The following is a 24,917-nucleotide window of genomic DNA, read 5'->3' on the forward strand; positions in this document are numbered from 1 at the left end:
CCCCCCCCACCACCATCAGCAACTACCTAACTTCTGCAAGAGCTTTGCATTTTGGATAATAATAAACATCCATCAGGCCAGACCAAGGTATCAACGTGACTGTCTTAAATCTCGGAATACACACCCCAGGCTATGCATCCCAGATGTCACAGGAAAGCCAACACCAGAGAATTGTGTAGGTGGGAGAACACCTCTAAGATCATGAAGCCCAACCATTAAACCAGCGTTGCCAATGCCCTCAGGTGCCACATCTACACATCTGTTAAATATTTCCAGGTGTGGGGACTCCATGACTGCCACAGGCAGCCTGCTCCAACATCCATCCCCCTGAGTGTGCACATTTGGTCCCACAGAGCACACAGAGATCCCACCAGGAGTGACCAAGCCTTGCTCTGACCCAGAAGTGTTCACAGAGGTCCGGACACAGAAGGGATCTGAACTCACCACACCCAGGCTGACCACCCCTAAGAGTACCTTATTTCCTTTCTCAGCCCCAAAACCAGAGGGTTTCCCCTCAGGCTGTTGGGTCTGGATGAATTCGTGGTTTGCATTGAAGTCTTGTGGGTTTAGGGGAGAGCCCTGAGGCTCAAAACGCAGTCACCCAAGAGCTTCCAGGTAGGGTCCTGGCTGATTTCTGAAAGAACACCCCCTTCTCCTTAATTTGGGCACTGAATGACCAGCACAGAACTTTCTTCCTCCTCTTCTCTCCCCAAGTACTTGTACAAGATTGCCTGTGACATTTAGAGCAGCTAAAATTATCTCAATTAAGTATCTCCACTGGTTTCCCTTTGTTCTCATTTCCTTTCTAGTTCTTTCCTTTCAGACAGCTGGAACATGTTCTTTAGACACTCTTTAAAGACAAAAGGAAAAAAAAACCCTCCCTACCCCAAACACCCAACAACTGAATCTCACATAGCTTCAGCTCGGCTTTATATAGAAACACATTTGAAATAAATGTTGTGAAGAATATTTTATGTTGCTCCGGGATTCATCCATAGGAGATAGGAGAGTGCCCAATAAAGTAATTCCAGATTGCAGGCCTGGTGGAGGTGTGGGAGAAAGGGATAAAGGGTTGTGCACTGATTTTTGGGGCATACTTGGTGCCATGAGATAAAACACGGTGTTGTTGTCCTCTGTGATGTCCCCCCTCTTGCCCACATGTCCATGGTGGTAACACCTGGCCCTGTCACTGACCTTTCATCTTTACAAATTCCCTGCCAATCTGTTCTGGGAGAGAAAATTCCTTCCCAGCATGAAATTTGGCAGCCGCTTCATCCCTGTGCCTGAGGCATGAATCACCAGAGTTAAGTAACAAACCCGTTTATACATTGAGATGCAATCACTGTCCAAGCAATCATCCTGTGCTTTTCCATCTGAAGCCCATTATTTGTAGATTCTGTTTATATTAATCTTTAACCCCCCCCCCCCATCTTTTCTTCCATTATTTTTTTTCTCCTGTACCTTCTGGATGTTTTGGAAAACAATGAAAAACTTCAGAAGGAGGCTGGGATGTTAAGAAGAGGCAGAAAATATCTCCCAGTGCACAAGAATGGTTGTTTACTATTAATTTTAGGGGTTTCTGGGAAATGTCTCAGGGAACCTCACCAAAGAATGTTTGGCAAGAACAATTGGTTCCCTAATGAAGTTCAGGGCCACCATCTTATAAATATATTAACAAGTCCCTACGCACTTTAAAACACCTGTTATTTTTACAAATAATTTCTTGGTGCTTCTCTTCCGTCTTTTTAGCACCTATTTCATTCCTCTGGTCTACTGACAGTTATTAAATAAGTGATTCCCAAATGTGTTTGGTTCATTCTGCTGAAAATGGAGTTTAGCTGGGTTGACATAGCAGTGGGTGATCCATATTGGAAGGAAGATGTGGGGAAGGCACAGGCACTGAGAGTTTGTGGGGGCAGAGCAGGATCTGCCAGTGTTATTAAGGCTGGGGAAAGCAGCAGGACTTGAGCTGAGCTGCAGGGCTGCAATATTCAGGAGCTGGCACAAAGCAAATTTAGGACAAGGCTTGTGTCTCTCAGTGCTTGCTCCAGGACTCTCAGACGAGGTTTCTCCTGCTGCCTGGTCAGCTGTGTCCATGCAGGACACAACCATGGACATGGACATTGTTCTCTTTTTCCACACAGAGCTGAGGTGCCCTCATCCAGCCAAGAAAGTTCTGCCTTAAAAATATTCCTACCTCTGAAACTACAATTTGGTGAACGCAGACCTCTGCTTTTCCAAGTTTGCTCTTCCATTCTGAGTGAAATGCACCCAGGATTCTGTCCAGAGCAGCTGTGGCTGCCCATCCCTGGAAGTGTTCAAGGCCAGGTTGGACAGGGCTTGGAGCAACCTGGGATAGTGGAAGATCCATGGCAGGGAGATGGGAATTAGATGATTTTCATGGTCCCTTCCAACCCAAATCATTGGAGGGTTCTAAGATCTCTCAGGTCTCTCTCACTTTGAGAAAATCCACTACAAAACACCAAAAGATTGGTTTTCTCAGGAAAAAAAAAAGGCTTTAAACTTGGGGAGGGCCTAAATTTCAGGTCTGGAGTTTGTTGTTTGTGGGTACTTCATCACAGGGCAGGTTGCAAATATTCACCCAGGCCCAGATTATTTCTGCATTCCTCCACCCAAGTTCTGTGTTTGCAGCACAGGGATACTGCACCTCAAGGCAGCAGAGCTGTTACTCATAGCTTGAATTCCTAGCTTAAAAGAAAAAATTAAATTAAATAACGTCTAGTGCTACCCCCCTGAGTGATGGACTGACAATCTCAGCATCTTTCAGACATCAGGAGGGAGAGGGAATGGCTGTGTGACGGGCAGAGTTTGGCAGCTGGGCTTCATTAACTCTGTTTTTCAAAGCTGCATTTGTGTCTCCAGAATAACAATGATGTTATCCCAGGCCTCATCTTCCATCCCCTCACAGCCATTGTGATGGGAAGCACCCCCAGTGCCCTTTGGGCCATTATCCCTTTCTTTCTCTAAAATATTAAACTGCTATCAAAGTGGAGTTTTGCAAATATGGTTTGTTGCTTATTGGAGCCTTACATTTCAGAGGTGCTGCTGCTGTTGCATATTTTGTACTATTTTATTTTCAAGCAGTCCATTTTCCCCCTAATGGTCTCACTTGGGGGTCTGTTCAACCAGAGGGGAAAATGGAGCTGAGCAAACTTCCTGCTGAGAGACCTTTACAAACCTCAAGAAACCATTCTCAGAAACAGGAGTTCCATGTTCCTAATGAGATAATTTTCATAAAAGTCTGGGGAAAGAGCAGAAAGAGAAAATAGTGACAGCAAAATAGAGATAATCACTAAAAATGTTTTCAGGTAAACCGAGAGCCCTCTTGGTATAATGAGACAGAAAAATTTTCAAGAACCCTAAAGGAAGAACACATGTTTTTTATGACACATTGGAGCCAAGTCAGGGAGTGAAAAGAAATCACATCCCAACCCTGCAGCTGGATGCCAGTCCCCTGTGCAGAGCTGGGGAAAGAGTGAGGAAATGGGACAAAATCCCATCAGGGGCAGAGTTTGGTGCCTGGATGTCTGCAGGTAAAGCTGACATGGGTGACACATCTGATGTGCTGGGTTGGGTGAAAAAAGGTGACCTCTCTGTGCCTCCTTCTGGGTGATGGCCTTGCCCAGACTAACAAAGAGTGAATTCCACAAGAGATGGTGAATCCAGATTGGAAAATAAAGGCCAGCACGGCTCTGGATGGGGACAGGGAGGTTCGGATCATTTGGTGGTAACTCTCAGCAAATCATGGAATCACAGAATGACTCGGAAATGGGTTGGAAAGGACCTTGAGCATCATCCAGTTCCAACACTCCTGCCTGGGCAGGACACCTTCCACTATCCCAGGTTGCTCCAAGCCCTCTCCAACCTGGCCTTGGACACTTCCAGGGACAGAGCAGCCACAGCTTCTCTGGGCAGCCTGTGCCAGGGCCTCAGCACTCTCACAGGAAGAATTTCTTCCTAATCTCTAATCTAAATCGACTCTTCTTCATTTTAGAGCCATTCCCCCTTTTCCTGCTACTCCAGGCCCTTGTAAATTGTCTCTCTCCATTTTTTGTGGGCTCCCATCAGGTACTGGGAGGGGAGAGTCACCCCAGAGTCTTCTCTTCTCCAGGCTAAACATTCCAAATTTTCTCATTTTTTTTCCTCACAGCAGAGCTGCTCCATCCCTCTCATCATCTTGGCGCCTCCTCTGGACTCCTCCAACATCTCCATGTCCTTCCTGTGCTGGGACTCCAGTTCTGGATGCATAATTCCTGCTGGGATCCCTCCAGGCTGGAGCAGAGGGACAAAATCCACTTCCTCACTTGCTGCCTGCAGTTTTTTGGACAAGCGGCTTTCCAGGTTGCATGGATGTAATTCCACAACCTTTAAAAGCTGCTTCTGCCTGATGGCAGATGGATGTTTGAGAAAGCACAGGCTGGAGTGGCAGGAAAGCTGGAAGAAATGGGAGGAGGGAAAGCGGGGACAGAGGGATGGCCTGTCATCTGTTTGTCATGGCCAGAGCCTGAGACACCCGCGTGGGAGCGGTGATTAAACACTTGGCTGGTGGCATGAAATGACACCTCCAGCACGGCTCTGCACAACGTGCCAGCGAGGTTTCACAGCCTGACACCACCCCGGTGCCTCCAGAAGCCAGAGCGGGAGGACAAGGAGGTGCCAGAGGAGATGTACAGAAGAACATCCAGCTCAATACCCAGCCTGCAACATTTTCCGTGAGTTAGTGCCTAAAAAGGCAAAAACAGCAGGGTGTTATATCAACAGATGCTCTCCTGATCTCCAGAGGTTTGTGGCTCAGGCCCTGCATGAACCAAAGTAGCAATTTCCATATTTTCATGCTCTTTGCAGAGTTTTTTTTCCTCCATAAATCTTCCCGGTCATCTTTTAAACATTTTTACAGTTTGAGGATCTATAATAGCAGGGATTTGCACAGATAACCAGACACTGTGAGGAAATACTTTCTTTTTCTTTGTTCCAAGTTTGGAACTTGCTCTTTTCCAATGATAACCTTTAATTCCTGCATCAGAAGAATCAATAAGTCATCAACCCCTAATGATTCCTCTCTAGATCTTAAAATACCATTTCTTTGTGTAGATCCTCTAATATCCTTCCCTTTACTCTTTCTTTTCATTGATTGGACAAGCAAGGTTTACACAGCGATTCCTTCTGCAGAAGGCACTTTATTGAGGGTTTTTTTTTTCCACTTCCTTCATGGGGTGAAGGCACCAAAAAACACCTTGAAGAGTAATCAGGATGTGAATGACACAGGGGTTTTTTGTCAGGGGGAATGGTGCAGGGAAGAGAGGACAACAGGAGATATCCCAATATTTCACTCCTTCTTCCACTTCATCCTCTCCCCACAGAGCTTCAGCCCTGAGGTCTGAACTGAGCTGGAAAACCACCTTTAATTTCTTCCTCTTCAACAAGGAAAAGTCTGATCTTCCAACTTCTTCCATGTGACTTGTCAAACTGGCACCACAAGTCTGACTTCTGATGACTTTGCCCACAGACTTTCAGTTCTGGTGTTTCACCAGCTGAAAAACCCAAGTTCCCAGTGAGTCAGCTCCCCAAACTTCTAATTTAACTGCAATGTAGCACTTCCATCAAGGCTTGTTCTTTATCAGATCCTTCACTTCATCCTTTCCACCAACACCGCTGAGCATTTGCAAAGCGGCAGCGCAGCTCAGCTTTCCACAGGAATTCTGTACCCAGCTGAAACTTCAGTGTTTCCAGCAAGGCAGAGTGGGCTGTCAAATAGCACAGTTTCCATGTTGGGATCATTTCTTCCTGTCTGAGGAAAGCTGGTGGGAAGCCGCTTTCCTTGACAAGGAAAAAGCTGCTGAGGCAAAAGTGGGACAGCTGGAAAGGCAGAGCCAAATCCAAGTGAGACAGGCATCCACATCTTCCCTTTCCTAGGGAGAGCCTGCAGATGGATCCTTGTCATCCTCTGAGAGCCATCAGGACAGGGATGATGATGGCAGCTCTGTGCAGCGACAGATTAGTTCAGCCTCTGAGACAACTCTGGAGCCTCCAACTTCAGAGGATGTGGAGTGAATCCAAAGGAGGCAGTTGAGTTCCAAGGGCTGGAACCCCTCTGCCCTGGAGCCAGGCTGGGAGAGCAGGGAATGTCCAACCTGGAGAAAGGAAAGATCCAGGGAGAGCTCAGAGCCCCTTCCAGTGCCTGAAGGGGCTCCAGGAGAGCTGGAGAGGGACTTGGGACGAGGGATGGAGGGACAGGACACAGGGAATGGCTTAAAACTGACACAGGGTAGGGTTGGACTGAATATTAGGAAGAAATTCTTCCCTGTGAGGGTGGTGAGGCTTTGGCACCGCTTTCCCAGAGAAGCTGTGGCTGCCCCATCCCTGGAGACATCCAAGGCCAGGTTGGATAAGGACTGGAGCAACCTGGTCGAGCAGAATGTGTCCAGGCCCATGGCAGGATGTGGAACTGGTCCTTTCAAATCCTTTCTATCCCAAGCTATTCCGTGTTTCCATGAAGAACAACTTGTCTGGGTGCTACCACTGCAGATGTGGCTGTAAGAATAGTTCCAGTCTTGGGTATTTATCCACCACAGCCATTCTCATTTGAAGACTTTTGATAATTCTTGACCTTTTTGGGGTCTGCTAGTTGATGTTTGGGACAGGTGTTTATATATCAAAAAGAGTCAAGTGTCCACTGAGCCAGTTTGAGTGGTGAAAGTCTGAAATCTCATCGTATTCCAACAGGTTTTGGGAAAACCTGAGCCTGAGGAGAGCTGAAGTAGCTCAGCTGGGAGAGCGTTAGACTGAAGATCTAAAGGTCCCTGGTTCAATCCCGGGCTTCAGCAGAGTTTTCCTGCACTTTTGTGTGCCCAGGGCTGGGCTCTCCAGCCCAGGAGAGACCTGGACATCCAGGACAGAGTCCAGCCAAGGGCCAGCAGTGCTGCGAGGGACTGGAGGGGACAGGAGCATCTCTGCTGTGGGGAAAGGAGGAGAAACTGGGCCCAGTGGCCTTGAGAGAGTCTGGAGTTCCCCTTCTCAGACATATTCCCAAGTGACCTGGTATGGTGCTGGGCAAGGGGCTGTAGGTCCTGCTTGAGCAGGGCTTTGGAGCAGGGACCTCCATGAGGTCCCTTTGGACCTCAACCAGTCTGAGCCTGTGAAAGAGGGACAGGGTTTTACAATTGAAGTATTTTGGCAAAAATCGTGATAGAAAGGGATTTTTGTTCCTTCCACTGCCTGTTCCCAGTCCTGCGGCCTGCCCTGAGAAGAAGCAGAAAGGTTGACCCACCTTTGGTGTATGGCCAAGCAGGAAATCAAAACTGGGTTTAGGGAGTAGGAAAAACCCCTGAAAGTGACTTTTAGCACCAATCACAACTGACCTTGAAGCAACCTCTCTCCCTAAAATTTGTATTTTCCATGCTGAGGGGTTCCAGTGTGTTTACCTGTTGTTTATAGGGAAAAAAATCTTGATATCAGGGCTGAAGTAGCTCAGCTGGGAGAGCGTTAGACTGAAGATCTAAAGGTCCCTGGTTCAATCCCGGGCTTCAGCAGAGTTTTAGCAGTTGGAATCAATGATGCATCCCTGGAAGTGTCCAGGAAATCACTGGACATGGCACACAGCGCTCTTGCTTGGTGGACAAGGATGTGATGGCTCAAAGCTTGGATTCTGTCTTGGAAATCTTCCAAAATCTTAATGGTTCTGTGATTTTATCCTTGAGGGTCCTTCCAGCTCAGTGTACCCTATGAGTCTCTGATGAAGTTTTCTACTCTTTCCTGACTGTTTCCTATTTTTACCCTGGCCCTTGTCAAATGATGGTGTTCAATGTGCAGACACCCCACCAAACTGTGTAACTCAGCTTTGTATTTGCTCCTTTGTCCCTTTCAAATTCCTGTTCCATGGAACCCTTCAGACAAACACCAGAGACAGGACAGGAAATGCCAGCTGTCAAAAAAGCCCAGTGAGAAACAGCAAACCCTTGACCTTCTCAAGATCAACCCCAATACTCATCCAATCTCTTCTTCATAGCAGGAGAGGGACTCTTCTTTCCCCTTTTCCTTCTGGTGGTGCTCTAAAAGCTGCAGACATCAGGTTGTCTGATGTCCAGAAATTCCAGAAAATATTTGACTAGGATGTGTTTAAAATAATTTTTGTATGAACAAAAAACATCATCACCTTCTTAAGCCTTGAAGAGATATCAGGGGTCCTGCTGGGCAAATGCCTCTGCCAAGAGCCACCACTCAAATACAACACCACAAACACAACACCAAAAATGCAACACCACAAACACAACACCACAAATGCAGCAGCTGCTCACCCAGGCTGGACCTTTGCTGACCTGATGCCCTCCGGCAGGATCATCTGGCTCAGGGATGCACCAGCTGGAAATTAGCCTTTACTCCAGCCGTCTTTGCCTGGATCTAAATTAGGCAGGAGCCTCCTGGTCTCCAAATTGGATCAAAGTAGGTCAGAACTCCCTGCATGGTCCATGTGTGCGATTAAATAATATCAAATTTTGTGCTTGTCTGGGGCCTCGTTTTGTTATGAAAGCAGAGCTCAGGTGTTGTGAACATCCCAAATACTGCCTTCAGGTTTAAGAACAGCTCACACACCGTGGCTGTGCTGAGGGGCTCCGACCTCATTAACCCCCTAGGGAAAGGCAGCCCTGAGCTCCCAGGAGAGAGGCAAATCCCATACCAGAGACACCAACCTGCTGGTGACCCAAATGGCTTAAATGTGACAATCTGTGTGTCCCCAGACAATGCCCAGGCACAGTTCCCGGCACTGAAGGAGCCAGGAACCACCCCAGGAAGTGGTTTGGACATAATAGGTCTGTTTTTGAAGGAATGCTGAGAGATGTGATTGCTCACATGGGAAGAGAAGGTTTGGAGATCTTAGAGCCCCCTCCAGTGCCTAAAGGGGCTCCAGGAGAGCTGGAGAAGGACTTGGGACAAGGGATGGAGGGACAGGACACGGGGAATGCTTCCCACTGCCAGTGGGCAGGGTTAGATGGAATATCGGGAAGGAATTGTTCCATGTGGTGGTAGTGGTAAGACTCTGGCACCTATTTCCCAGAGAATCTTTGGCTGCCCCATCCCTGGAAATGTTTAGCCAAGCTGGATGAGCACCTTGAACAACATGATCTAGTGGAAGGTGTTGGTGGAAGTGGTTGGAACCACGCGATTTTAAGGTCCCTCCCTACCCAAACCATTCCATGAATCTGTGATTCTGCAACTTCTGCTGGGGCAGAGAGAGGAAGAGGTTTGAACCCTGCCGGGTGGGTTTATTCTCAACAAACGGGACAGACCAGTTGCATTTCCTTTGGCCACTGCAACACCCGGTGCAGGGGGCCTGTTCCCCCTCCTCACCACGTCTCTGCTCTCAGCCAGCCCCAGGGGATGCCCAGTCAGAGCTGGCACCTTTGTGCCCATGGGAGGTGACAGTGACATCTGGGCTTGTTCACCTCAGGGGTAACTCCAGTGAAATCAGTCTCAAGCCTGACCCACAGCTGTGGGAAGGCAAAGGAAAGATCCCCACCCGTGTCAGCACTCAGGATTCGTGTTCCAAAAAATCCCAGAGTCCACAACACAGCTCTGAGAGGAGATAAGTTTTTTTCCCTCCTTTTTCTCCTGACAACTTTGACTCAAACCTCAGCACCAGAAGTTGCCAGGTTTCCCTGGATTTGGCTCAGAGAAGGGTTAAAACCTGCCCGTGCTCCCGGGGATGCTGCGAGGGAAGGAGCGGGATGAATAACCGCGGTGGGCGGCAGGAGCGCGGGGGTGGCTGCCCTGCCAGCACCTTCTGCAGCCCCCTCGCACTCAGCTCCCTCCTCTCAGCCCCGCTCAGGCCCCTGCAGGGCCCCCACACCGATCAATCACGGCGCATCCCAAAATCCATCTTTCCCCGAGTACCTGCTCCAACCCGCCGCTCTCCCCCACTAACAGCTCTGCCCTTCAGCTCTGCTCCTCTGCTGTTTATTCTGGTGATTTCTGCCTCTTTCTCTTAATGCTTTCAGTCCTGGTTTGCTTCTCGCCATCCTCGTGAACTTCCCTCTCCACCTTTGCTCGGGCAGGGATCGATCTGCACGCAGGGATCGATCCTCACACGCCCGCCCTGACCTCACTGCATCTCTCTGCTGGTGAGATGAGAAGCCTGAATGGAAAGACCAGACAGATAAATACACTGGAAGCTCTCAGCAGGAGGTTAAAATCATTTACTTCAAAAAGAAAGTAAAAAAAAAAAAAAAAAAAGCGCCAAATAAACCCTGGGAAATTTGGATTTTGCTGATTGTTTTCGTGACAGTTTGCATTCCCACAGAGTGATTTTGCTTCTGCTTTCTTTTTCATTGAATCATAGAATGGTTTGGGTTGGAAGGGACTGGAAATATCACATAATTCCAGCCCTCTGTCACAGTCAGGGGCACCTTCCCATCTACCAAGTAGCTCAGAGCTACTTTAATACACGGGTTAATTGCATGCCTGCTTTGTCCCTTGTTCTACCAATGGCTGGCACAGGAAAAGGCAATTCCCTTATCCGTGTCTCAGTTTCAGAAAACTGGGCAAAGTTCTCCAGAATCCTTGGGAAATCTGGGATATGCCAGAGGGATCTCACCATGGCAGAGGCAGCACACGCAGACAAGAAAAGACACTGCCAGCCCTGCAGATTAATTTTCTAAATTACATGGCAGCTACAAGATGAGGGAAGAGAGAGGATTATTATTTGCATGCCTTGGGAGCAATAATCCTGAGATTACTGCTGCAGGCACAAAGGCATTAAGGCAGCTCTCGGAGCTGTGCTGGGAACATGGGAGGGAACTCCCACTTTTGGGGGATGCAGCCCACCCCTGCTCGCATCAGGAGAGGGATCCAGCAGTGGGAGGCAGGAGCTGCCATCCAGACCCTCTGGCAGCAGGTTAGGCTCAGCTTTGCCCTCTCTCATCCCCTCTCAGCAGCTCAGGTTGGCCCCCAGTGTTTTGGAGGCTGAAGGCTGAGTCGAGGTCTGAGGCACCAAATATTCTGAATGACTCCAGAGGGATCCTGGGAATTGCCAGACTGGGAATGCTCCAGACCCTTCTCCCACTCTGTTCCCTTCCCTGGACACTCTCCAGCCCCTCAATGTCATTCTTGTCATGAGGAACCCAGTAAAACCAAGGTTTTTGCTGCTGAGAAGTTTCACCCCAGGGAGCCTCAGGAAGAATTCCATGACCTAGGAGCTGACTCTGCACCATCCAGAGGGGAATCCAGCTTCTCCTAAGAGCTCGGTTTTTCCAAAATCTGAGCTTAGAGCTGTAAATCCATCCCTGCCTGCCTTTAGCAGTGGGAGTTGTCTGGATCTCTGGGAAAGCACAGGGTCTTAATTCAGCTGTGGAGATGATGTTGCAGGTGACTTACACAGAGCAAATGTGACCTGGAGCCTCTCTGCTCTGGAGCCCGGCTGGGAGAGCTGGGAATGTCCAGCCTGGAGAAGGGAAGGCTCCAGGGAGAGCTCAGAGCCCTTCCAGTGCCCAAAGGGACTCCAGGAGAGCTGGAGAGGGACTTGGGACAAGGGATGGAGGGACAGGACAAGGGGAATGGCTTTAAATTGCTAGAGAACCAGGCTGGATTGGAAATTGGGAAGGAAATCTTCCCTGTGAGGGTGGTGAGGCCCTGGCACAGGGTGCCCAGAGAAGCTGTGGGTGCTCCTGGATCCATGGAAGTGTCCAAGGCCAGGTTGGATGGGGTTTGAAGCAACCTGGGATACTGGAAGGTGTCCCTGCCCATGGTAGGGGTTTGGAACTGGATGATCTTTGAGGTCCCTTCCAACCCAAACCATTCCAGGATTCTATGATCTATTCTATGTGGACATCAGAAAGGTTCTTTCACTTGGGTCATCCAACAAAACCCCAGAAAAATTTGAGTTAGGATTTCTGTCACTGTCTAAACTCTGTCTTAAATGGGGTGTGGACATGTGCTGTGCAAAAAAACACCTCAAAATTAAAAAAAAAAACAAAAAAAAAAACCAACAAACAAAACAACAACAAAAAGCCCATAAAAGACAAACAGTCAAAGGCAGAAAATGTCCAGGACTTGCTCTGAATACAAGCATTAAAACTGGAAAATAAAAAATACTTTTTGGACCAGCTCAGTTCCTCACATTTACTGAAGTAAAGAGACAGTCACAATGCCTTTAAAGGGTCTTGGCTTTACCATGAGTGGCTGATTAATTAAATACAATTTAGGTCATTAATGGGGCTGTTAACTTTTGGGGTTTTGGGTTCTCCTTTCTCTTAGGTTTGAATAGCAAAACCTAATTTTATTTGTGACTGAAGAATGCAAGTAGAGGAAAAGAGAGAATGTAAAGCACTGCTCATTCCAAGGGGAAATAGGTTATTTAAATATGCAAACTGTGCTCAGAAAAACAGAGCGAAATAAGATTGTAGAGCTCCCTGCTGTCGCTTATTAGATATGGAGATTTTTTTTATTCCCCTGCCCAGGGTGGGATTCAGGCTGGGACAGGAGTAAAAACTCTTCTGGCAGCTTCTGGGAGCATCCAGGAGGCGACAGCTTGGGGAGAGTTTGAAATTCCATGCAGAAAGGTGGGTGGATTTCAGTTTGGTTCCTAGCAAGTATCTACAGCACAGAAAACATCCCTGGCAAAACTCAGCAAATTCGGGAAAGTATTTAATGGAAAAAAATATGAGGATCCAGTAGAGAAGTGATTTTAATAACTCTACAGCATGTAAGGCTTTAAACTATGCCTAGATCAGCTTTTTAACCTCCCTGACCTGTTCACATGGGTTGGAAACTTCTCTTTTGCTTTGGAAATTCAATTTTGCCTTCTAATCCCTCATTGCAGGCAATTGGAAATGTTCAGGAGAAAGCTTGACCTGCTGGATTGGTATTTTTTTTTTTTTCCATGGGGAAAATATACAGCAGATTTGGGTACACTTCAAGTCCCAGACAAGCAGCAAAAGGATGACATTATGAATTAAAAGACAGCAGGAGGAAATGAAAAAATGTTTTCATAATGAGCCATATCCCTATCTGTGGTCCGAAGTTGCTGGGCAGGTGTCCCATCCCCCAGGAATTTTGGTGGAGTTGATTCCACGTTCCCATTTCTTCCACCCTGACACGGGGAAACTCCTCAAGTCGTTTCTCATCAGAGCCTCTGCCTCCGGTATTTTCATGCCAGCCTGGTTCCGTGGGTGATTCTCTGCTCCAGTTTTCAAGCAGAAGTTCTCACAAATTGATGGAGGAGGCTTTGGCACCTCCACAGGACGAGCAAGAAAAGGAGAATTTTAAGGAGGAGGAGGAGGAGAAGAAGTGAAACGGGCTTTGGAAAAACATAAAATCTGCATAGAAAACGGCAGCAGATTTTTGTTCCTTGGGCTGAGCTCCATCAGCTGCTGGTTTTGAAGTCACCCCTCTAAAGAAGGGTGGCCATGGGTGTGCTGAGGGAAGCTGGGTTTGCAGCCACCTGAAGCTTCCAAAAGCAGAGCTCAGATTTTCCCTCGGCTCCAGATTTGCCCCTCAAGCTCCCTACTCTTGCAGCCAATCCTTTAAATAAAAACCAAGAGTAGATGTATATAAAAGCAGGTGTAGAAGCCTTGAAAAATCCACAGAGGGTATTTTTTTTTCTTTCAGCCCAAGGATTTTTAGCTCTTAAGGGCTCAGATCATCACCTCTAACTTTAAACTTGGAGCTGAAGTTTCTAAGTTGAGCTGCTTTTATCTTTTTCTTTTTTTCTTTTTGGTTTTTTTCCCCAGCCTCTCAATATAAACAGTAGATGTAAAACTTAGTACCTTTGTAATTTTAGATCTTCTCTGGGAAAAAACTTGTTAGCTCAGGGTTTGGAGTGGTGGGGTCAGATTTCCCTAAAAAAATAGAATAACACCTCTCAGCTGGCTGATAATTTTGGGGTAAAGGTGAGGGACAGGGACCTGCACAGAATGTCGGCCCAAGTTTATGGATGGCCTGTGGTCATCCAGCAAAACATCCAGGTCTTGGATAGCTCTGGATATTTCACAAAATCACAGAATATTTTGAGTTTAAAAGGACTTACAAAGATCAAGTCCAACCCTTCAGTGAATGCCCTGTACCGGGATTGTTGTCTCAGGTCTCCTTAGTGTCTGCCTTGGAAGGGCCAATATAAAAAAATAGAAATCATGTAGAAAATAGCAATAGTATAGAAAATATTTTTCCTGACAGCTCTGTAAAGGTTCCTACTATGGAAACACAATGACACAAGATGCTGGAGCCTGGAGCTTGATGCAAAGACCTTCATAAAAATTATTTTACAGAGGAGCAGAACTGACAGCAAGAGAAAATATGCCCAGAAATATGATTTGTCAGCTTGTGCACAGGTTGATGGAGAATCCAAGGGAGTAGAAGGGGTTCTGAGTGACCTGGTCAAGTGGAAGTTGTCCCTGTCCATGGGGTGTTGGAGCTGGATGATCTTTAAGGTGTTTTTTAACCCAAACTCTGATTCTGTGATTGTATGAATCAGGGGCCAGAGAGACCTTTGAGAGCCTCAGCTCAGCTGAGGGAAGTGAGCCATGACTTCCCACATGGGTCAAACATCTTCTCTTGAGGAGATGCAATATATAAACTATTAAAAAAAAAAAAATTAGATAGGAGATGTCAGGAGAAGGATCCAAATCCCCACAAACACCTGCAAGTGTGCCTACAGCCATCTGCAGCACAGATAAATCTGTATCAATCCTCCAGCAGCGCTGAGGAATTTGTCCCATTCCAGGGCTGGCAGCTGTCAAGATAAATTGTTAAAAGTCGGTCTCACACACTGCAGCAAATTAAACAGTGTTTGAAAATGTGAGAGAAAGACTTCCTGAGGAATATGCAAGAAATTCATTAATCCAAATGAGCCAAACTTTCTGGACTGAATTGTTAGAGATGTTAGGACACCTCTTGGAACCCTTTGTCCCCCTCACCACCTGCCCAGCTTTCATGCACCCAGATCAGGTTCAGAAGGCTCCACAGAACACAGCCATGGCATTTCACAGGATCCTCCTCTCTCACCTCCTCCTGGTTTTCCCTTCCAGGTGAACTTTTCCCTCCCGGCTCCCCCTGGCAGGTGGGCGGGAGGCACAGACGGAGCTCGGCAGGGCTCTGGAATGTGTTACGAGTTATTCCCACTCCTTGTTTGAAGGGTTCTGCTGTCACTCCCAGGAGACAACAGATCCTTCCCATGTCCATCCTCCCTGGAATTTCATTGCTGATAGGATAAGAACAGTTGGGACAGGCTGAAAAATGAAATTACTGATCTTTTTCCCACTCTGACATGGCTTTTTATGAAACCGGATACTTCAAATCATGGAATTATTTAGGTTGGAAAAGACCTCTAGGATCACTGAGTCCAACCATCGAAGCAGCACTGCCAAGGTCACTACTAAACCATGTCCCAAAGTGCCACAAATGAAATTACTGATCTCTTTCCCACTCTGACATGGCTTTTTATGAAACCGGATACTTCGAATCATGGAATTATTTAGGTTGGAAAAGACCTCAAGGATCACTGAGTCCAACCATCGATGCAGCACTGCCAAGGTCACCACTAAACCATGTCCCAAAGTGCCACATCCTCACGGCTTCTAAATACCTTCAAGGATGGGGACTCCACCACCATCCTGAGCTGCCTGTGCCAGCACTTGACAACCCTTACAGGTAAATTTTTCCTAATATCCAACCTAATTCTTCTCTTGATGCAACTTGAGGCTGTTATCCCTTATCCCATTCCTCCTTACTTAGGAGAAGGCACCAATCCCCACCTGCCTCCATCCTCCCATCACAGGGAGTCGTGGAGATCTTCCTTTTCTCCAGGCTGAGCCTCCCCCGTTCCCTTCCCTGGGCACTCCCCAGCCCCTCAATGCCTTTCTTATCATGAGGGACCCAGAACTGAACCCAGGATTTGAGGTGCCGAGTACAGGGGGATTGTAGAAAACACAGAAACTTCCAGAGATACTGAAGGGTTTGATTTGCAACCTTGGAAGAAACTTGGGTTAATGTAAAAATAAAAGTACACAGATATTAGGCAGAAAAATTATAAACTTCTGTTTCTATAGCTGTAAGAAAGAATATGTCTCAAGCAAGAAACTGTCTTGAGTAAGATAATGAAGGGTTTTACATAAATGTAATCGGATAGAGTAAGTTTAGATGTTATAATAAAAGCATATATGTGTGTTTGTAATAGTAACCCACTGGATAAAAGTACCTTCAGTGCAGCAGAATTAACTAAAGGCAATAGGTTAGAAAAACAAAATAAACTTTGTGGCAACTTCCTATTGGATTAGAATGTTATATATTGCCTTGTAACGAAGAAACTTGTGATTGCTTTGTACTATGGCCGACTTCTTGGTCCTTTAAAGTCTCACAGCCTTTGAGGCTGATGTTTATCTGAGTAATAAATTGTTTTTAGCCCCACAGTACTTCCATCCCTTCTATGAGGTATGGATAATAGGGGATGATCACTGCCCTGGCCACACTATTCCTGATATAATGATTTAATAATTATTTAACTTTGTGATGATGAAACTTCCCAGTTTCATTTCCCGTTTATAACTGTGATTTGAGGTAATGGGGGTCTCCATGTGAATACAGGAATTGGAACAAAGAGGGCTTTCAATCAATCAAAATTGCTGGGGATTGATTTAGGAATAACTTTTTCTTTTCCCTGCTTCTGTGTGATAGCCACTTCTCTTGCCAAAATGTGCAAGTGTCCACAACCAGGAGCAGAACCCACAAAGAAAAAGTTATCAAAATGATCAAGAAAGTGTTTTAACACTTTTCAACAAAATCCTCACAACCAGGATTATCGATTTAATACCCAAGGTTATTAAACATGATAGTGCCAAGGTAGCAGATGTCTGAACACCTCTTGTTTTGGCAGCTGGGAGAACCAAAATAAAGATTGAACCATAGCTTCCCATATCAGAGTTCAGGGCTTCAGCCTCAAAATCAAAGGGTAAAAGAATTTCAAAAGTAGGTTAAACCCCTGAATTTTGTGGCTCAGTTTTTCACTAAAAAAAAAAAAAAGAAAAAAAAAAAAAAGGAAATAAACTGAACACTTAAAAGTTAATAGTGGGATGAGAATGGGGAAGAGAAGGATTTGATTCATCACACCTTCTTCATCCACTTTATTATGTCTAATGAGACCTGAGCATCCTCAGAGGGAGCAGCCACAGTGCCAACAGAGAGAGTTGTGAAGCAAAACGAACAATAGGGATGGGAGGGTGGTTCCCAGAAACCCATGGCAAAACCCTTTTCCTAGAAGTCCCTACAAGCCTCTTCTGGCATCTGTTGCTGTTTTTGGAGGACAGGAAAGAGCTCATTGAGAGCTGCCCTATATTGACTGGTGCGAGCCTCGGCATTTTCACTTCCTTAACCCATTTAAAACTCTTCCTTACATTGCTGGCCTCTGGCTCAACCACAAATTCCTCATCCTTGCAACCTCCAGATCCACATCATCAACACTCAACCTGGCTAAGCTCTGCCATGATAGGCAAACCATTCCAAGTTTTTCTCATCTCCAGTAGCCTCTCCCTTTCCAGATGAATCCCAAACTCTTTCCTGGCCATTCAAAAAGTTCTGTATCAAAGGTGACCCAGGATTCTGAATCATCTGATTTCCCACACAATTTCCTTGTTATTTACCTCATCTTGCAGTGTTCTGAGATGATCTGTTCTCTCCTTTCTAATCACTCCCTCCTCCCCATTTCCGCCCCACTTGGAGGTGAATCCACCTGAAAGTCTCAGGAGTTTCTCAGGAACAGCCTGCCAAGCACAGCTCCGTGACGCCGATGCTGGCATTGTCAGGGCTGTGTTTTCCTGGATAACATGATTGTTCCTAATTCTTGCAAATAAAAGGAATTAGAGAAGCAGAGGACTTGAGAGGTGTATGAGTAATCCAGCATCATCTCCGGGGACACGTGCTGGGATAACACAACAAAACAAGCCGGGAACACAGAGTATTTTCACCTGCAAGCTGACTCTTCCCATTCTTCAGGAAGGGAAGGTAAGGGAACTGTCAGTGCTGCAGAGAGGGAAACTGAGGCACAGGGATAGGCAGAGATTCAGCTGGTTTGGTGGAGAGCCTAAGGCAAGGCTCTTCATTATCTGTTTGGGTTGCAGCTGCCTGAATTATGCATTAAAACTCAATTTATTTGCATAAGAGGAAGACAAGACTGTGAACACCATCTGGGGAAGCCACGTGAGGAGCACCTGAGGGCTCTTGGTTTGTTCAGCTGGAGAAGAGGAGAATGAGGGGAGACCCCATCACAGTCTAAAACTACATCCTGAGAGGAAGAGGAGGGGTGGACACTGATCTCTGCCCTGCGGTGACCAGTGACAGGACTCGAGGGAATGGCCTGAAGCTGTGTCAGGGGAGGTTTAGGTTGGATTTCAGGACGAGGTTCTTCCCCCAGAGGGTGTTTGGGTACTGGAACAGCTCCCCAGGGCAGTGGTCACAGAACCAGCCTGACAGAGCTCAGGGGTTGCTTGGACGACACTCTTGGGCACAAGGTGGGATAGTTGGGGTGTCCTGTGCAGTGCCAGGAGTTGGACTTGATGATCCTTGGGGGTCTGTTCCAAGTCAGGTTATTCCATGGATCTGTGATTCTGTGGTTCTGTGACTCTGACCCAGAGCAGTCACGTGCTCCAGTGCAATTTGGACCCATCCATGATTATCCCCAACTTGGCTCTTCCTCACCTCACCACTCCCACCCTCATCAACACCCAACACCCCAGTGAAGCCTCTCCCATTTCTGGCAGCCCCATAACCAAGTGTTGTCTTTACCTCTTCTTTGGGCTGCCCTGGAGCCTGATTTGGGGCCGTCTGACCAAGGACAAGCACCAAAATCATCCCACCACCCAAGGACGCTCTCACAGCACAGCGCACGGAGCTGGGATCCGTTCCACCCGCCGACTTCCCCACCTCTGAAGTCTGCAGCTCAGCAAGGGGAAGGAACATTCCATAGAAGGGAAGCAATCTCTGCCAGGCGCTGCAGAAATGGGACACAGATGGTGCCTGGAACGAGAGCAGAAGTTTATTTGGGGGCTCTGGGTGTGACGCCGCGCTGCAGATCCTGCAGCAGATGACAAGCACCGGGATTTCAGAGCGGGTGAGGAGTTCAGTTTGAAGGAGTCTCTTTATGCTATTACAGCTATTCGTTTGACTCAAAAAAAAAGGAAAAAAAAAAAAAAAGAGGAGAACTTTACCTTGATAATATTTTAAGGGTAGGAGTGTTTAAATTAGCTTTTATTCATTTGTAGGTCGGGTTCTTCTGACACCCTAATCTTGGTCCCAGCTCTTTGTTGGCTGGTTGGTCAGCCAGGATGATTGTGCAGATTGGCCAGGTGGACACTGCTGATGGAAAAACCTGAGGATGACATTGGCCTGGCCTTTACCTGCCCTACACATAAAATTTGTCTTTGTCCTCTACTTGCTGAAGAGTTGGAGGAGATTTCTGGATATCATCTAACGCAACTCTCTGCTACAGCACGGCCAACCAGAGCCAGTCCAAAGGGCCACAGTTAGGTGGCATTTTAAAATTTTTCAGAATGGAAACTCCACAACCTTTCAGGGCAAACAATCCTTCTCATCCTCTCCTCATAAGAAAGAGGCTCCAGTCCTTTGTTTATGTTCGACTGGGGCTGTTCAGCCTCAAGAAGAGACAACTGAGAGGGGAGCTCATCCCTGTGTGTCCCTGTCTGCAGGGAGGGCTCCGAGCAGGGCCCAGGCTCTGCTCTGTGGGGCCCAGAAATGGCACAAGAGGAACAGGCAGGAACTGATCCCAGGAAATTCCACCTGGACATGAGGCAGAACTTCTTCCCTGGGCAGTGAGCAAGCCCTGAACAGAGATCAGAGAGGGCGTGGAGTCTCTCTCACTGGAGATATTCCAGAACCCTCTGGACACAATCCATGTGCTCTGGGATGACCCTGCTTGAGCAGGGAGGTTGGTCCAGATGACTCCACTGTTGCCCCTTCCAGTCTGACCCCTTCTGTGATTCTTTGATCACCTTCCTGGCCCTTGGATGGATCTCTCCTGCATGTCCAGGTCTCTCCTGTTCTGGAGAGCCCAGCCCTGGGCACACAAAAGTGCAGGAAAACTCTGCTGAAGCCCGGGATTGAACCAGGGACCTTTAGATCTTCAGTCTAACGCTCTCCCAGCTGAGCTACTTCAGCTCTGCTCAAGCTCAGTTTTTCCCAAAATCTGTTGAAATACAATGGCCTTTCAGCCTTTCAGGCAGCTTTTGGTTGACTTTATCTTGGGAATCAAATAATTGTTTCAGGGAACAGGTTAGAGACAGACTGAGATCAAAAGTAATGACTCAAGACACATGGAAGTGTTCAAGGCCAGGTTGGATGGTGCTTGGAGAAACCTGGGACAGTGGAAAGTGTCCCTGCCCATGCCAGGGGATTGGAAAGAGATGATCTTTAAGGTCCTTCCCAGCCTGAAACATTCTGGCATTCTGTGATAAAACACGGCTAAATCTGGAATTAAACAGCAGCCCTGATCTGGGAACCAGCCAGGAGCAGTAGCACTGAACAGAATTTCCTGACACCTTTTCACAGAGCCCACGGAAGGATCTGAAACTATCCATGGAGCCTGGCTAATCTTTTCACATCAATCTGTCTCTCTCCACCTAAGGAACGGGAGCCAGGCATCTTCATGCAGTGATATGGGAGATGTTTGCCCAGCCCACCAACTTATCCTGCAAATTATTCACTACCAGGACAATCTCCCATCTTTCACCAGCTTCAAAATCACATCTTTCCAAAATACATATGTGGAACGCGCAGCAAGTTTTCCATGTCTGTTAAAAATCTGGTAGCGAAAGGTGTCAGAAATATATTTAATCTGGGTTTGAATGTTCAGCTTGACAGCAGTTGATACTTCCTCACTGAGATTTATTAGATAACAGTTCCTGATATCTCAGGCTCCCAAACTAGGATACAGAATCTCTTGAAATATCCAGACATCAGGATCATTCCCCAAGTGGGTTTTTTTCTCCAAAAACACTTCCAGCACTGGATCCCAATGGTGATCCCACCCATGGTCACTGAGGAACTGGTCATGAGTGGCTGAGGGTCTCAGCATCTTTGTGCTTGACAGGCGGAGAATTTTCAGACAGCTGAGCAGTGCTGCAGCATTTCTGCTTCTTGACTTACAAATTGTCTCCTCTATGTCCAGATCCAGCTTTTGAAAGCTCTGTGGGGCCAAAAATAAAAGGTGCACATAACAAATCCGGGAAGATTTGTTACAAAGACCACAGCCAACAGGCAACATAACCCCAAAAGCAATTCCAAAAACCAATTCCATTTTGTGTCTGGTAGAGCTGCTGATATGAGAGGGATCTACAGTGTTGCCCAGGAATTAATTAGAGCCACGGGATGGTAATTAGGCCTCAGTCCTGAAGTGGGAATGAGCCATCCTTGTCTCTCCTGTTGTGTGTCTCTCATCTAGACCAGGACCTCAGGATCCATAAGAAGAAGGAAGCTGCGCATTGGCACCAGAAAGTTTTTCCTATTGTCCATGAAAGAGGATGAAGAAAAAATCTTGCACTGCGTCCTCTGCAAGATCATCCCCAAACCAAGGCTGTGTGTTCAGAGCAGGTTATTTTTACCTGCAGAAGGTTTTTAAAGGAGCAATTTCTTGAGCTCAGTGACTGCGGATCTTACAAGTACATCTTGGATCAGAATTAAGGAACAGAACACTCTTCCTGGTATTTTTTTCCCACACTTGGATGCTGAAGGGAAGTGAGAATTGCACAGATGATTTCTTAGCTGATTATTTTGAAGTGTATCCTAAGTGTTTACTCACATGTAAAGCTTTGCTTTGAAGGGTTTTTAATGTCTGGAGTGTGGACTTGCTCCAGGCTTAATTTTTCTTCAAAGATTCTGTCTTTGAAAGCAAATCAAAACAGACCAATGCCTATTTTAAAACATAAGAGCCTCTAATTTTGTGAAATAGTTCTGTTTTGTTCTTCCCTGAGGAGCTGTGAGCTGTTTGGCATTACCAGCAGTGATGATTTCCAAATTTATGGAAGGCCAGGTGGGCACATCTATGTGACAGGGAGCAAAGACCACAAGAGAAGATCTGGCATGGCATTTTTTCTGTAAAACACAGCAATCTTGAAAAGGCTCCTGGGGTGGGATTCATCTCACCTGCTTCTCTGAGGCCAAAAGGCAAATCTTTACCATTTACCCAATCATAGAATTTTTGGGGGTTTTAAAAGACCTTCAGGATCATTTAATTCATGCCAAGAGCAGCCAGGTTTTGTCTCTCTATGGGGTTTTCCAGAATCTGTATTAAAGATAGGCTGGGTCCTATCAGAAGTTTTTCTCCAAATTAATTGCATCAAATAACCCACAGCACTTTTAGCTCTTCACAAATCTGATCCATTTTCAGCTGTTTCTGAATTTTTGGGAGGGAGAGATCAATGCATTTGGATCTAGATGTATCTGGCCGGATGGAGCCAGAGCAGATGAAAGCCTTCCCAAGGCCAGTGGTGCCACCTAATGGGAAAATTCCCAGGGAATCCACGTCTCGGAAGTTCAGTCCTTAAGTGGAGTGTTGCTAGGTGACGTAGAAATGGAAATGAGGAGCTCTGACGTCAGTCCCTCTTTTCTGCTGCCTTTACGACCATTCCTCCGTCAATCCACTCCCTTTTCCCAAGCAGGAGATTGCCCTGGGAAATTTGTTCTATTTCCTGTTTAAATCCAGTCTCAGCAACCCCTGGAGCTCCTGAAGCGTTTTTGTCCTTCTTGGCGCTCAGTCTGTCTGAGGAGAGGAAACGATCCCAGATTTTGGGATTATGGAGAGCCAAGCAGGAAAGGAGATGGAATGAGGAGCTGCCACCAGGACTCTGGGGGTTTTCTTAGTTGCAGATTTTGCAAATGAGGGGCGAGACAAGTTCTCTCTGCATTGCAACACCCGCGCTCAGATCCGTCTGGATCCACGCTGTGGCTCTGCAAAAGAAGGGATAATATCTCAAATATCTCAAAAGTTCCCACCTGGCAACCCCCTGCAGCCACTCCAAATCATGGATAACCATGGGAGTGGGTAGGGATGAGCTGCCAAGCCTCTCCTGGTCTCCAGGGGTTGTCGCATTCCCTGACTGCGTTGTTTGCCCAGCACTCGGCTCTATTTTTCCATGACAGTATCACTCACCACCGCATCCCTGCCACCTTTATTTTTCAGAGTTGTGTTACAGGGGTTAGAGCAGGTTTTTCTCAGGTCTCAGCTCTACCCTTGATGAGTCACGAGTTTTAATCTGTCTCAGCCAGGTTTTCTCTTTTTCCTTTTCTCTGAAGTTCAAAAGTTATTTCCAACACTCTTTCATTTTTTTTTTCTGCAATAAAGATGTTTGCAAGTGCTCAGAAGAAGAAAATTATGTAATGTGATGCCAAAGCATTGTTTTTGCTGTTCTGGGGAGGGGGCAACAGTGAAGGGAGAGGAGTGTCCAGCCCCTCTTTCAGTGCCTCACTGACACAAAATATCACCACTGGAGGCAAGAAGGGAGCTCACAGATCCCCTGTGAAATTCCATGGCTGGAGAAGGGATTAACATTTAGGGCAAAGGTGAGAAATCTGTAATTAAGCTGACTCAAATCATTAATTCTAGCAAGGAACTGAGCTCTGCTGGTAGTGATGACTCTGCAGCTGTGGCTGGTGTTGCTCAAAGCCTGGAATGCTGCCTGGCAGAGGTGGTCAGGCCCCATGATTGGCCTCGAAGGGTCATAAAATCATGGAATGGTTTGAGTTGGGAGGGGCCTTCAAGATCATTGAGTTCCAGCACCCCCACCATGGGCAGGGACACATTCCACTATCCCAGGGTGCTCCCAGCTCTGTCCAACCTGGCCTTGGTCACTTCCAGGGATCCAGGGGCAGCACAGCTGCTCTGGGCAACCTTTACCAAGGCCATCCCACCTTTACAGGGAAGGATTTATTCCTAATATCCCATCTAATGCTGCCCTCTGTCAATTTGGAGCCATTACCTCTTGTCCTGACACTCCAGGACCCTTTCCAAAGTTCCTCTCCAGCTCTCTTGGAGCCCCTTTAGGCACTGGAAGGGGTTTTGAGGTCTCCCTGGAGCCTTTTCTTCTTCAGGCTGAGCAAACCAAGCCTTTCCTCATAAGAAAGGAGCTCGATCTCTCTGTGGTTTCCTCTGGCTCACTCCAGACTAAGCAGCCCCCACATCCTTGACTCAATATTACCATCAATTTACAGGGCAGTCCATGCCACAGGACTGGGAACAGGCAGTGGAAGGAACAAAAATCCCTTTCTATCACGATTTTTGCCGAAATACTTGAATTGTAAAACCCTGTCCCTCTTTCACAGGCTCAGACTGGTTGAGGTCCAAAGGGACCTCATGGAGGTCCCTGCTCCAAAGCCCTGCTCAAGCAGGACCTACAGCCCCTTGCCCAGCACCATACCAGGTCACTTGGGAATATGTCTGAGAAGGGGAACTCCAGACTCTCTCAAGGCCACTGGGCCCAGTTTCTCCTCCTTTCCCCACAGCAGAGATGCTCCTGTCCCCTCCAGTCCCTCGCAGCGCTGCTGGCCCTTGGCTGGACTCTGTCCTGCATGTCCAGGTCTCTCCTGGGCTGGAGAGCCCAGCCCTGGGCACTCAAAAGTGCAGGAAAACTCTGCTGAAGCCCGGGATTGAACCAGGGACCTTTAGATCTTCAGTCTAACGCTCTCCCAGCTGAGCTACTTCAGCTCTCCTCAGGCTTGGATTTTCCCAAAACCTGTTGGAATACGATGAGATTTCAGACTTTCACCACTCAAAGCAGTTTGCCCAACATTCATCCAAGAAAAATCAAGGAATGGTTTGGGTTGGAAGGAGCCTTTAAGATCACCTCATTTCACTCCTCCACTGTCCCAGGTTGATCCAAACTCCATCCAAACCTGTCCTTGGACACTTC

The 24,917-nt window shown here is 47.1% G+C and overlaps 4 non-coding genes across 4 annotated transcripts; 2 read left to right on the plus strand and 2 right to left on the minus strand.

Annotated features, from left to right (window-relative positions):
• Positions 1–6,772: 6,772 nt before the first annotated feature.
• TRNAF-GAA (transfer RNA phenylalanine (anticodon GAA)) lies at positions 6,773–6,845 on the plus strand. Its single transcript has one exon. It is a non-coding gene; the product is annotated as a tRNA-Phe (tRNA).
• A 632-nt stretch (positions 6,846–7,477) lies between these two features.
• TRNAF-GAA (transfer RNA phenylalanine (anticodon GAA)) lies at positions 7,478–7,550 on the plus strand. Its single transcript has one exon. It is a non-coding gene; the product is annotated as a tRNA-Phe (tRNA).
• A 12,549-nt stretch (positions 7,551–20,099) lies between these two features.
• Positions 20,100–20,172, minus strand: TRNAF-GAA (transfer RNA phenylalanine (anticodon GAA)). The gene has a single exon. It is a non-coding gene; the product is annotated as a tRNA-Phe (tRNA).
• A 4,467-nt stretch (positions 20,173–24,639) lies between these two features.
• Positions 24,640–24,712, minus strand: TRNAF-GAA (transfer RNA phenylalanine (anticodon GAA)). The gene has a single exon. It is a non-coding gene; the product is annotated as a tRNA-Phe (tRNA).
• Between the last annotated feature and the right edge of the window lie 205 nt (positions 24,713–24,917).

This window comes from Lonchura striata, chromosome 2 (genome assembly GCF_050655825.1).
Source record: "Lonchura striata isolate lonStrDom1 chromosome 2, ASM5065582v1, whole genome shotgun sequence".
In the NCBI taxonomy this organism is placed as follows: domain Eukaryota; kingdom Metazoa; phylum Chordata; class Aves; order Passeriformes; family Estrildidae; genus Lonchura; species Lonchura striata.